Genomic DNA, 13,431 nt, shown 5'->3' on the forward strand with positions numbered 1-13,431 from the left:
TTGAAAATTTTGAAAAAAGGTGAACATTTTGGTTAACTCAAAATACGTTACGAACCAATAACGATAGAGACTTCAATTAAATTTTATATATATTGTTACGTGATAATTAACCTCGATAAATTGACACTTTTTTTATAAAAAATAAAAACCTGAAAAAACCATTACTAAAAGTTGGTAAAAATTGAATTTCGACTTGAATATCTTTTCAAAAACTTGAGATTATGTCTTCCTACTAATTTTCGCTTATAAGTAATATTGTTTTTAAAAATTTTGAGAAAAATCGAATTGAAAGTTCTTTTTACAAAAAATAAAAACCTAGAAAATTAATAAAAGTTGGTAAAAATTGATTTTTGACACAAATACCTTTTCAAAACGTTGAGATATTAGCTTTAAACTACTTTTATCTTTTAAAAAATGTTGTTTTCATCACTCAGTAAAATTTTGATGGAAATCTAATTATAAAAAAAATAAAAACCTAAACAAAAAAATACTTAAACTTGGTAAGAATTTACTTTCGACTTTTATTTAAAATTAAAAATATTGTCTTCAAACTTTTTTTATTTCACAGAAAATATTGTTTTCGATATTCAGTAGATTTTTTTTATAAAAATCCAACAGTCAGTTTTTTCATACAACAAATTAGATCTAAAAAAATAGTACGCAAATTTGGTAAACATTGATGTTCGGTTCTGGATATCTCTCAAAATAATTTCATTCATCCAATTTGTAAAAATTTAAGAAAATTGGTAAACACTTATTTTCGAATTAAAATCTATTTAAGGAAACTAGATTTTCAAACTAAACTATTTCTATACATGAAAAATATTCTTAACCCAACACGAAAACCTACAAACTTATAAGCAAGACAAATAGATAGACGGGATAGGAAGTTATCAGCGTGGGTCGCATCCCAGCTTCTGTTTTTTTTTTTGATGTTGAATAAAAAATAAACAGATTTACAGACAAAATATTTTGTTCCAGTTTTCGAATTTTGTAAAAATTATTTCGTCTTCCTTATTTCAATTTTTCTACCTCAACCTTTATAATTTTATTTATTTCACAAACAGCTTTAAAATAATTATTCCTCAAAATGAGCATAGAAAAACTTATTTCAAAAATACTCCAGAAACAACTTTTTGCAAAATCTCAAGATGAAAAAATGATTTTTCATTTTCTAAGAATATTGAGTTTCTTCAAAATAAGTATTTTAGAAAAACTGTTGTTATTAAAAGGGTTTTCGAGCTTTAAGTTTATCACAAATGATAATAATTTTTGGAATAACAATTATTTCACTGACATCTATAAAAATCAAATGTTTACAAAACTTAAAATTTGAAATTCTTTTTGAATTAGTTTTGAAGAAACTTAATATTATGGTCTCAATAATAATTCATATTTAAAAATATTGAAGACAAATGTAGATCCATAGCCAATAATACTTCAATCTGCAACATTTTGACAACTTTGCTTGAATAATTCTTTTTTGAAATTCAAAATTCCAAAACTTGTTTCAAACTTGTTTGTGTTTTTTAAAACTGTCCCAATAATTTCTTTTACAACATCTTTCTCATAATGAAATAAATTTATTTTAAAATTTAATCTTCAAAAAAGAGGCTGGGATGCGATCCACACTGGCAACTTACCATCCCGTCTGTCTATTTGTCTTGCTTAAAAGTTTGTAAGTTTTCGTGTTGGGTTAAAAAAGTTGTAAGTTAAATTATTCTTTCAAATTTAAAAATTACCAACATTATTTTTCATTAAAAGAAATACGTAGTTTAGTTTGAAATTCTAGTTTTGTTAAATAGATTTTTAGTCGAAAACAAATTTTTACCAATTTCAGTAGAATTTCTTAAATTTTTACAAATTGGATGAATGAAATTAATTTGAGAGATATCAAGAACCGAACATCAATTTATACCAAATTTGGATACTATTTTTTAGTGACTTTAATTTTTTATGAAAAACCGGACTGTTGAATTTTTATAAAAAAAAAACTACTGAATATCGAAATCAATATTTTCTGTGAAATAAAAAAAGTTTGAAGACAATATTTTTAATTTTTAAAAGCTTTTTGAATCGTAATTAAATTCTTACCAAGTGTTAGTATTTTTTTTTGTTATGTTTTAATTTTTTGTATAAAAAACTGTCAATTGCATTTTCTCAAAATATTTTAAAATGTTGAAAACAATATTTCCTATAAGATAAAATTTGTTGAAAGCCATAATCTCAAATTTTTGAAAAGACATTTGAGTCGAAACTTTGAGTAATGTTGTTTTTTAGATTTTATTTTTTAGAAAAAAGTTTCAATTAGATTTTTCTCAAAATTTTACCAGATGTTAAAAACTTTATTTTTCGTAGCACAAAATTGTTTTGGAGATAAAATCATTTTGTATTCTTAAAATTTTCGAGGTGACACATTTTTTTTCAGTTTTTTTTTAATTTACAAAAAAACTGTTAATTCGATTTTTTTTACAATAAATATACTTGTTTAGTATCACGTTACAATATATTATATACAATTTAATTCAAGTCTCTAGCGTTTTTGGTTCGTAAGATATTTAGGGTTAACCAAAATTTTCTTACCTTTGGTTTTTAAACTGCTATGGTAAAAAAAACGCCATCTTTCTGTATTTTTATCTGTATAACAAAATTTATTTGAAGACGTTATCTCTTCTGGTTCTTCAGCTATGGACGACGAAAAAACGTCGCAAACGTACGGACGTACGAACGCACGCCCAGACATATTTCTAAAAATCTTTTATTTCGACTCTAGGGACCTTGAAACGTCGAAAAAAGTCAACATTTTCAATTTGAGAAGTCAGACCCATTACAAAAACTTCCTATTTGAAGTTAAAAATCAAGGGCTTAACAACTGATTAGCTTCATAAAATCAAACAATATCTGAACATTTCTAAATTTAGTTTGACAGTTCGAGAAAAATATTTAAACAAACATACTTAAATCCTTAGAACTGACAGAATTGATTTGAAATGTCTTGTATAAATTTAAAAATTTACTAAAAATTATAGTACCCCTTGTGTGGTTTTAACTTAATTAAAATAATAAGAGATACTCGTACCTACTAAGTTTCTAGAATTGTTTTAAATTGGAAAAATCGTTTTAACATAAACATAACCTAAATTATTTAAAATTAAGCACCAAAAATGTATAAGATCCCAAGAAAAATTTGGAACCAGTTTTGGAATTTTAAGTTTTCGACAACAACAAATATATGTTAAAATATGTTGTCACAAGAAGTCTTAGTTTGATGTTTTTTTTAAAAAGTTGTCTATTTTTAAAATTTTCGAACGTTAATCATTATTTAAAAACCAAAAATCATTTGAATTATAAAATAAAAATGATTCAAAAAATGAAAAAAAACATCAAATTATGACATTTCTTTTAAAGTTTTGAAATTTACCACTTTTGAGTATGGTATGGTCACCTAATAATTTTCTTTTCATTTCAAAAATGCCATTATTCGCATCCCACAACATTCACTTCTTTTTCGTTGTTTATATTTTTAATGAATGAAAGTAAAAAAAATACAAATAAAAATATATAAAAGCTTTTTTGATGATTATAGCCAAAGAGCTACCGAAAGACCGAAACCAGACCTAAACGATAAACGATGATGATGATGAGACGATGAACTTCTTTTATTTTCTAAATGAACACAAAGCAATGAATTGTACTTCTGAGCGATGAATAATATTCTCATCTTTGAATGAATATCAAATAATTGTAAGAAAAATTCATTTTAATCATTTAAATTCACCACACCGGACAAGAGAGTGTTTAAATTGATCGTGACCGTTGGCGGTAGAAGTAGACTTTAGTTCCCTCGTGTGTTCCGACTTATTCGTAATCATCAGCGATATGGTGTGTCTCATTATTTGTGGATCAAAAGAGATTAAGAATTTTATTCAATAATTCTAAGTTTTTATTTCGTGTGATTGATTCCTGTGAACTTTGTGAATACTTAATATTGTTTATTTTTTTAAACCTATAAATATACATATGAATATTAAATTATTTTACATGCGTGAATAATTATTTGTTAAAATTGTCATAAGGACATTTTTCGAAAAAAAAGAAAGAGAATATACAAAGTGATACCTGAACAATAAAATTGATAGTTTTTAAAAAGGTAAGTGAATTAATTTTACAGTTTCTATCGCCTGTCATTCTATTTGAGAAATGTCAAAAATTAGTGACTTTTAGTTAAAGAAAAAAAATGAGGTGAATACGATTTGAATTTTTATTGTTTGTTGTTTTATATTTCTGCGAACAAATTTTCCTATACTTCAAAATTACTCAAACCAGATTTATTATAAATATTAAAAGTTGCCGGAATTTGAAATCAGGTTGTTTTATCGTGTCGCGGGAATAAATTAAAAAATTCTTCGCAATGTTGAATGATTTGGCGAAGAGCCTTGAACTTACAAAAATGTGTATTTTGATAATCAAACGATTTACGACTTTCTTGGTCTTCAAACAAAAATTATGTGTGTTTTTATTTTCTTATCCGATGGAATTTTGAACTTTTGTGCAAAATGATTTTAAGAAACTTTGCACACAAACAATAAGTTGTGATAGTTTTCAAATTGGATTAATATTGAAGAAATGTGTGTTTATTTTGTATAAAAATAGAATTGAAAATTACTTTTGTTTGTATATTTTGGGATTTCAATGAATTTTCAAAAGTTGCCAAAATTTTACAATAAATTCAAAAACTAATCGAAATTTTTTTCTGTCTTTTGTGAAATCTCAAAAATCTTATAAATGCGATTCTTGTAATCGGCGTGTGTAGAACATTTCAAAACCAGTTTGACTTTCCGTGGGTTCTAGTTTTAAGTGTTATTGATACATTTTCTTACCTGATGAAATACAGAATTGGTTCTCTCACACATTTCTGGTATGGAAATAGAAAATATATAACTTGGTACAGTTTTCATTTCATTTCGAATGAGTGGATAGACCACTAGTAGGTCAGTTCTTTTCATACCTGTTATGATAAAAGATTCCAACGAATGGATTAATAGAGTTTTTTTAAGTAACATATTTCTTCTTTTGTTCGTGTTTTTTTGTTGAAACTTTGTGCAATTTTGAGTTCTTCCTTTTTGAGAACCAATGCGAGTATTGTATTGGATACTATTTTTACCTGCTCAAAATTTTTGTTGTGTTCATTTTCAATAATCGGATTTGTTTGGGATCTTTTCTATGTGATGTACAGATGTTTCGGGTTTTTTTCTTAATAGCTTGAGAACTTTAAATAGTAAAAGAAGGCAGAAATATTGTTGGAACTAGTTTTTAAACTTCCCATAGGAAGTCATTTTAATTACTCCGATTTTTCGATTAAAAAATGTTGACATTTTTCGGCATTTCAAGGTCCCTAGAAACTAAATCAAAGGTTTTTAGAGAGATGTCTTAGGAATATCATTTTTCGTCATTCATATCTTAAGGATCTGTAGAAATATTGACCCAACAAAAATATGTTTTACAAATTATCTCGGAAAATTCAGAAAAGACTTTCAAAATATGTAAAAATATATTTAAGAAATCTGAAAACTAAACATTTGTTGGTTCCAATCTTTTACGATATTACCTCCAAAATAATTGTACCAACGTTGTTGACGTAGGATTTTTAAAAGATCGTATTAAAGGTTTTCTACTACAAAAATTTAGTAAAAAGTGATTTTCGGATCAAAATTGATTTCGGAAAATATTTGTAAGTAACAATTTTTGTTGAAAAATCTAACTGTCACTTTAAAACCAATAATCTAAAAAATATACATACTTCGAAAAATTGGTAAATATTGAAATTCGATCCGAATATTTTTAGGATAGTTAAAAGTATTGACATCAACATCATTTACTTCTTTATAAAATTATGTTCTTTGTAATGTTCTTGAAAAGTCTAATCGGTACTTTTCCTTTAAGAAACTAAAACTTTAAAAATTAGTTGTTAAAATTGATACAAATTTGTTTTCGACTAAAAATGTCGCCAACAAAAACAGATATTTAAATCAAAATAATTCTTTAGTATGCAAAATACTGTTGTTAACTTTTAATTAATTTTTTCAGAAAGATTCGATTAAAGACTTTTTTAGAAACACAAAAACCTACACAAAAAAGGTGATAAGAAATTGTTTTGGAATGAAGTGGTAGCAGAAAAAAGATATTTTTATTAATTTGTTGTCAAAGTTTTAGAAAATCTGTTTGGGTCGCATCCTGGACTTTTTTTTCATTATTATTTTGGCACATTTCCGTCACAACAACGAGCTACATACCTTATTCAATTAGTCCAGTTTTTGTAGTTCTTGTTCCTATAAATCTTGGCGTATGGCTTCAATAGTGGCTGGAATTTTGGCTTCAAATGCTTCAATATTTTCTGGTTTATCGATAAAAAAAATACGTTACATAACATCCTTTTTTTTATAATAAGCGCACACTCAAAAGGATATACTACCCTTGTTATGTAGACACAGTGTGAGCACTAGGAAAGGGAGAGAGGGTTTGAAAGCAGATGTCGGTGCACATTGGTTTTGAATTCCTGAATATTGCAATAGCTGGGAAAGGCAGAGTGTGACAAGGCATTCTACATTCGCATGGTACGGCTAAAGAACGAATCTCTGTACTTGACAGTACGACCGAAGTTGGTCCCGAGGGTATATTGATGAGCATTCCTAGAAGAGCGAGTTTTACGGTTGAACTGTTTAAGGGGAGGAATGCAGCTGGCTATTTCTCTAGAGCATAAACCATTAAAATAACGGTAAAAGAGGGTGAGACAAGAAACATTTCGACGATGTTCAAGTGACGTAAATGATCTTATGATGATAATATCACCAATCAATCTAAATACTCTACGTTCAATACTGTCCAAGAGGCTTAAGTAGGCTGCAGGAGCACCAGCCCAGATATGGAAGTTATACTCAAGCTTTGGACTTATATAAGTCTTGTAAATAACAGCCAGATCAGAGGGGGAGAAAAACTTCTTGCATCGCCTTAGAAAACCCAAACATCTTGCGGCATTTTTGGCGACATCGCGTATGTGTTCGTTCCACAAAAGGTGGTTGGTGATACACATACCGAGAATATCGAGATGTTCAGTTTCCTCGATGGAAGTGCCATTTATGGATAATATATTTCGCTTTAACGATACAAGACAGCATTGCGTTTTCGAAGGATTAAATTCCACGCGGTTTTTAATTCCCCATTGTACAATGCTATTTAGGTCGGAATTTAATGAGCTTATCATATTTTGTCGTTGCAGTTCCACATCCGAAGAAGGGGGTGTGAATCTGAAAACGAATATGAAAAGCTAAGAGTACTGTCGTCAGCGAAACAATGTATTGGATTAGATGTTGCAGACAAGAGATCATTAATAAAAATGAGAAAGAGTGTTGGAGATAAAACAGAGTCCTGGGGCACACTAGCATTTATTTTGTGGTTTTCAGACTTGAATCCATCCATTACAACTTGTATTGAACTATTCAAAAGGGACGAAATAACTAATCCAATGAAGGAGGGATTCATGAAAACCAAAAGCACGCATTTTCGATAAGAGAGCCTGATGCCAAACCCTATCAAATGCTTTTGCAAGTAATCAGATGTCGCATGAACGAACGAGGCAGTTAATAGGATCACTTCCGAAAATAAAGCTTTTTATGAATTGATGTTTTAGCGCGCTGTTAGATAAGTAAGAAATAACAATTAATGATGCCGCCAGCAGCAAGAGCGGATCCAGATTTTTAATCAGGGGGGGGGGAGGATGTTGTTTCACGCACTTAACATTCTTTAAAGAAGGCTAACAAAATTTAAATCACATAGTGTGCATCTTAACCTTAAATGTACACATTTCAAGGGCATAAGTGACAACTTTAGTTATTAAATTATTTAAGAACGCTATTGTCCAGCAAGGTATAATCTTACTATATAATTTAGTAGACTTTCTTCATATGAAAGCATTCCAAGATTCTAACAGTTTTCTGAATATGTCATATTTAAGAACAAAACAAAAAAAAACAATAATTTAGAGGGTTTTTATTGCTTTATTCATGGAAAAATGTATGAATTTTTTTTAAAACCCAAATCCAAAACCCAGAAAATGAGAAAGAATTTTCGTTTTTTTTTTGAAGTAGTTTTTTTCTGACTCAATTTTCGGAAGTCTAGTATTACTATTGCTATCAGTCTGCTAACTCGTAGATTCGAGCTGATGCTTCATCTTAAAGGAGTCAACAAAACTTTAAAATTATAGAGAGAACAATTGTTGGTTCTTGAATTTAAGAAATTATGTACATTTAAGTACATATAACTGCAAACAAAAAATTTCTCAAAAATTTAAATGCCATTGAAAAAAAAATAATGACATTTTCGTTCATCAAAAATCATCATTAGTTTAAAAAATTTGACTACCGACAAGAGCTTGCATTGAAAGATAAGATTATTGAAATCTGATTAAGTTCTTGAGAAAATTTGAAAAAAAACAACGGCACCGTGATTTATGCTTTAGGGGCCAGGACAGACAGGCAGACGTATGGAATGGGGGAAACACTTTTTTTAACTTTTCTAACATCTTAATGTCATGTTTGATTCGAAATTTTTTATGAATGCAATATTTGCCGTATATACATAGTTCCTATGTGTCGCAAGTAAAAATCACAATAAGATGGAATTTAAGGCTAGTTTCAGGAATTCAAAGTGAACTTAATATAAAATTGAAGATCTCTATTCAAGGTTTCTTCTTAAAAAACTGAATCTTTGCTCTTTTTCTTGGAAACAAATGCTATGAAAATAATTTAAAGCATTGTTCAAGTTACAAAAATGTGAAATGTGTTTGACAACAAACCACTTTTTATTGAGTGTCGTTAAATTACTATCAAATCTTTACTTACACAACATAACTGCATAAGCTTTATGGCTCATATGTCCCCCCCCTGAATCGTCCATTGGTCAAAATTTGATGCATTTGTGCTAAGTTTTTGGAATAGGGCTGAATTTCAGATTCATATTATGTTCTTGGTCCAGCCCTCAGTTAAAAGTGGTACTTTTTGCAACAAAGTTTAGAAATAAAATACAAATTTTGTATTCATATACAAAAAATAAATAATTCAAAATATAATAGGGGTCATATCCCCTGACTCAATACGATTAGTTTTGAATTGAAGGATTGAAGGGAACTCCTACACAAAAAAAACAAACAAATTATCTCCCAGAGGGTTCATGACCCCTAAAACCCCCGATCTGGATCCGCCATTGGCCAGCAGCGCGGGTAAAGCACACCAAACATTGAAATTTAGTGGATGTTATAATTATTTGTTGATAACTTGAGGGTTATCTTCTTTTTAATAAGAACATTAACATAAGCTTCTACTGTAAAGATCGTAAAATACACAAAGTGCTCTAAGAATTTTTGTAAACAGATTTAATATTTTCAAAATAAATGAAAAAGTTCTTCTCTCGTTTAACGATTGAACACAGCTTTTTCAACTGTCAAATCATAAACAACGTTCATCGAAAATTCTCATGCCGCTAAAAAAACACCCTATACCATTCTAACAAAAATAAAAACTCTTCAACAAGTAATTTATGCCCCTAACTTAGAATCTTAAACGTTTGATTAAGATTAGTTTTCAGTTTATAAAACACGCTATCTATTTTGTTTTCTCTAATAAATCAAAGCTTTCTATGCTAAACTTTAAAATATTACCATAATTTTAATATGTACATTATTTTTTATGTGAATTTTCACAGATTTAAACACAATATATTGACCTTCTTAAAATATTCATTAATTTTCATAAATTATTCAGTTCAAAATGCATAATGAAATGAAGAAGCACGGCTGAATTAATTGCACTTAATCTTGTGTTTTCCTATATTCAATTTTAATATAAGACGGTTTTTGGGCCAACAATGGTTTTCAATTGGTCAAATCCTCCGAAAGGATATTTTGGGGTCAAATTAAATTTTTCCTGTTAGCCTGAGTTTATGTTCCCAAATTTTTGACGTTTTTCAATACTTTCTTTCTTGAAAGTATTGATAAATTAGAATACGGAATTTTTGTTTGAAAGAAAAAAATAAATTTGCACCAATTAAAACAAAGAAACTGTGTTTTTTAGAAAAAAAAATATATTAGCTCCTCTTTTTAAAAAAAACTTCAAAACAGTACAGATATTGAGAAGATTTAAAAAAGCCAAAAAAATGATATTTTGGATGCTACGTATTTCTCAAAACGTTAAGAGTTTATCGAATTTATTTAAAGACCAAAAACAAGAGTAGTATGTATACACTTTTTTCGTAAAAAAACTGAAAATTTTAATGTTCTCAAAAACTGCCTAAAAGATTTTTATGAAATGTTCTCAATTTTTTTCTTAGTTTAGGGTTTTTCAATATACATTTTTGAAATTTAAAATAAGGGAACTATTTTTAATAAGGCTTTTTAAATACAGGAGCAAACCAGCAGTTAATTTCATTTAAGAAGTATTTTTGAATGATAGAAGTAAAATTACTTAATCTCAAAATTTTTTATCGTCTTTAAAGAAATCAAGAAATCAGAGTGGTGTATTCAAAACTCATCCAAAGTTATAGAATGATCGTGACTTGACTTGGTAAAATGAGTTACTTTCAGTACATTCTTTGTCCAGAATAAAAAATCCCAAACCTAAATGAAGGCAAATGCTTTCCTCTTAAAAATGAATCAAATTGATTCCATGTTTATTCTTCAAGACTTTTTCGATTATGATTAACTACTATCAAGAAGGGAAAAACCACATTAACCAATCTGAAGTTGTTATTTTGATTCTGGATTGATTTGCCAACTTGATATAAAAACGTGCTCTCATTTTTAAATAAGTTGTGACACATTTAGTAAGTTTTATAATTTTTTCTTAGACAAAAATTACGGACCAAATAATTGACCTTTAAACGTTGACAACTTCTTTCTTGGAAACAAAGATGCGTAAAACATACACCATGTTTTTATTGCTCTTTAGAAGTGCATATACATTTACATTTAACATTTCTACTCTACTCCGGGTATTCCCACAAAAAATCAAGCATTGATTGAACATTGATCACTTCTTAAGAACTTGCAATTAAGTGTATTATTTCTTATAGCTATGTACGCTATATAAAAGCAAATCAGATTATGAGTCTGCGATCTGACTAGACTCAAGAATATTCGTCAACAGCAGGATTTCCCCCATAACCAGATGCTATAAAAAGCACTCGTTCTTACACCTTTTTTTTAAATTGAAAGTTGTTCAATTATCATGTAATCAGAACCACCAGCAGCAGTAGAAGAATGATACATAATTATTGCTGAGAATTACAGTATTGTTAATAATAAATTGTACTTATTCTGTTATTCAATATTTAGCATTAAACATTATGATTCTTATGGATGCTTTATGTAATAAAGAAACGTCGTCTTTATTTGTAGTTGAGGAGGTTTTGTAAATTATCAATGGAAGAGTTACTTTTTGGGGGATTTTTCGAGCAGAAATTAAAATAAACTTATTTATAAGACTTTCAATTTATATTCAAGACATAATTTACATCTCAAAAACAAAAAAAAACGTTTAGAACAATTTTCCAGTTAAATATCGAATAAATCGCATGGAGGCTGAAGAAGTATAGTTGATAGTGTAAAATAAGTTAGTACGTACTTACTTCAAATAGATATTCACATATCCAGTTATTCAAATCGAGTTAAATAAATAATGATGCGGCTTTATTGCCCATAAGTCTTAGCTGAGTATTGTTGATTCTTTAGATTCTGATTAGATCGTTCATAAGTTAAGTTATATATTTAACCGAAATGGTCGTAAATCTATTTAACTCATGATCCTTTTGTAATTTTTAAGGTTAATGTTAGAGTTGAACTTGTTTTTAACAATAATCTTTTCATTAAGTGATGAGGCATTACCTAGAAAGCTAGTTACGTGATAATATTTATAAATACTGCTAATTTTGTTTATACAGAAAGCTGAAAGAGAAGATTTAATTCAGAAATAAATTGCATTAATCCAAGTGTTCATTAAATTTAAATGTTTAAATGAATAAAAAGATCATTGAACTAATTCATTTCAATAATTGATAACACATTTTAACAACTGTTTCGTATGCACATATTTCGACAATCCCAGAACTAGAAAACTTTTTGTCTGACTGTTTTAAATCAATTCAATGGTTAAATAAAATCATCTGTATTCATAAACGTGTAATTAATTACCTTACAAAATTAACATTCATAAACAAACAACATTAACCAACAATTTACCATAAAGATGAGTATTTGAGTTTTAATAAACAAACTATTAATCATGGTTCTTACAGTAAAAGTAGAATAATTTTGTATAAATTTAAAATGCATGATTTGATATAAAAGAATTCTATAATTTTGCATCAAATTACCTTTTTATACGAATAATTTAACATTTAATAATTAAATAATTTTAAATTACTTTCTGAAGAATTATTTCAAGAGAATGTTGTCATGTACTATTTTATAGTTTTATTAGGATGATGCAACAAATTATTAGATTTAACAAATGATAAAATTTATCATAATATGTGGGAAAATGTTAATCTAATCACAATTCATTTATAATATAATATCATATTGTTGAATATTGGGCTATAATTCATATTCTAGATATTTAATATATGAATTCATTGTTTATTGCTTAAAAGAAACCTTACAATAAACAAAAAGAAACAGGAACACGCGTTGAGAAAATTAGTTAAATTTGTTTGTGTGTTTTTTTATTATTACTGCTGATTTGCTGATTTTTCTAAAGATATCAAATTTCTATACAATCCGAAAAGCTTCTTTAAACAATAAATTAAACACATATTAAGATTGATATCAGAAGAATTTATGATATACCACCAAATTTAAATTCTTTACTTTTACTACATAGCTGCTTTAGATGTCATAAATCAGACAAGTTAAGAGTAAGAACTATTTAATTTGACTTTTATGGTCTCAAGTTCATAAGTCCAAGAGTCTAGACTTTACAACTTTTCTTCCAATTTTATGTCATGTTTCTTATATTTAAATATTGTAATTTACTTTTTTAAAGGGAACATTTTGATTTTGGAAAGAATTGAACTTGAGATCTTCTTCAGCCTGATACGAAATGTTAAGAATTTGGTTGCACAATTCTCTCCGTCTTTTTGAGCACTCAGCCGTCTAAGTTGCATGCAACCTTTAAACGAGTGTTTTTCATACAATTTGGAGTTAAAAGTTTTAAATAATTTGTTGAAGGTGAAAACTATTTTTTCTTTGGTTCGAAAATATTGGTAAATGTCAGGCTTGTAAAAGAATGCAATATTTTGAGAATGGAGTTATTATAAATTCTCTACTGAATTGAACTTAAAGATGGCATTCATTTGGTTTCAACTAAAATTTTTCATTCACCA

The 13,431-nt window shown here is 27.9% G+C and overlaps 1 protein-coding gene across 1 annotated transcript in view; it reads left to right on the forward strand.

Annotated features, from left to right (window-relative positions):
* The first annotated feature begins 3,801 nt into the window (after nt 1–3,801).
* Nucleotides 3,802–13,431, forward strand: part of LOC129949144 (multidrug resistance protein homolog 49) — a 35,337-nt gene continuing 25,707 nt past the window's right edge. The window contains exon 1 of the mRNA XM_056060415.1: nt 3,802–4,150. The gene's annotated coding sequence lies outside the window, so the exon portion shown is untranslated. The remainder of the gene's footprint in view (nt 4,151–13,431) is intronic.

The sequence above is a fragment of the Eupeodes corollae genome, chromosome 3, assembly GCF_945859685.1.
Source record: "Eupeodes corollae chromosome 3, idEupCoro1.1, whole genome shotgun sequence".
NCBI lineage: Eukaryota > Metazoa > Arthropoda > Insecta > Diptera > Syrphidae > Eupeodes > Eupeodes corollae.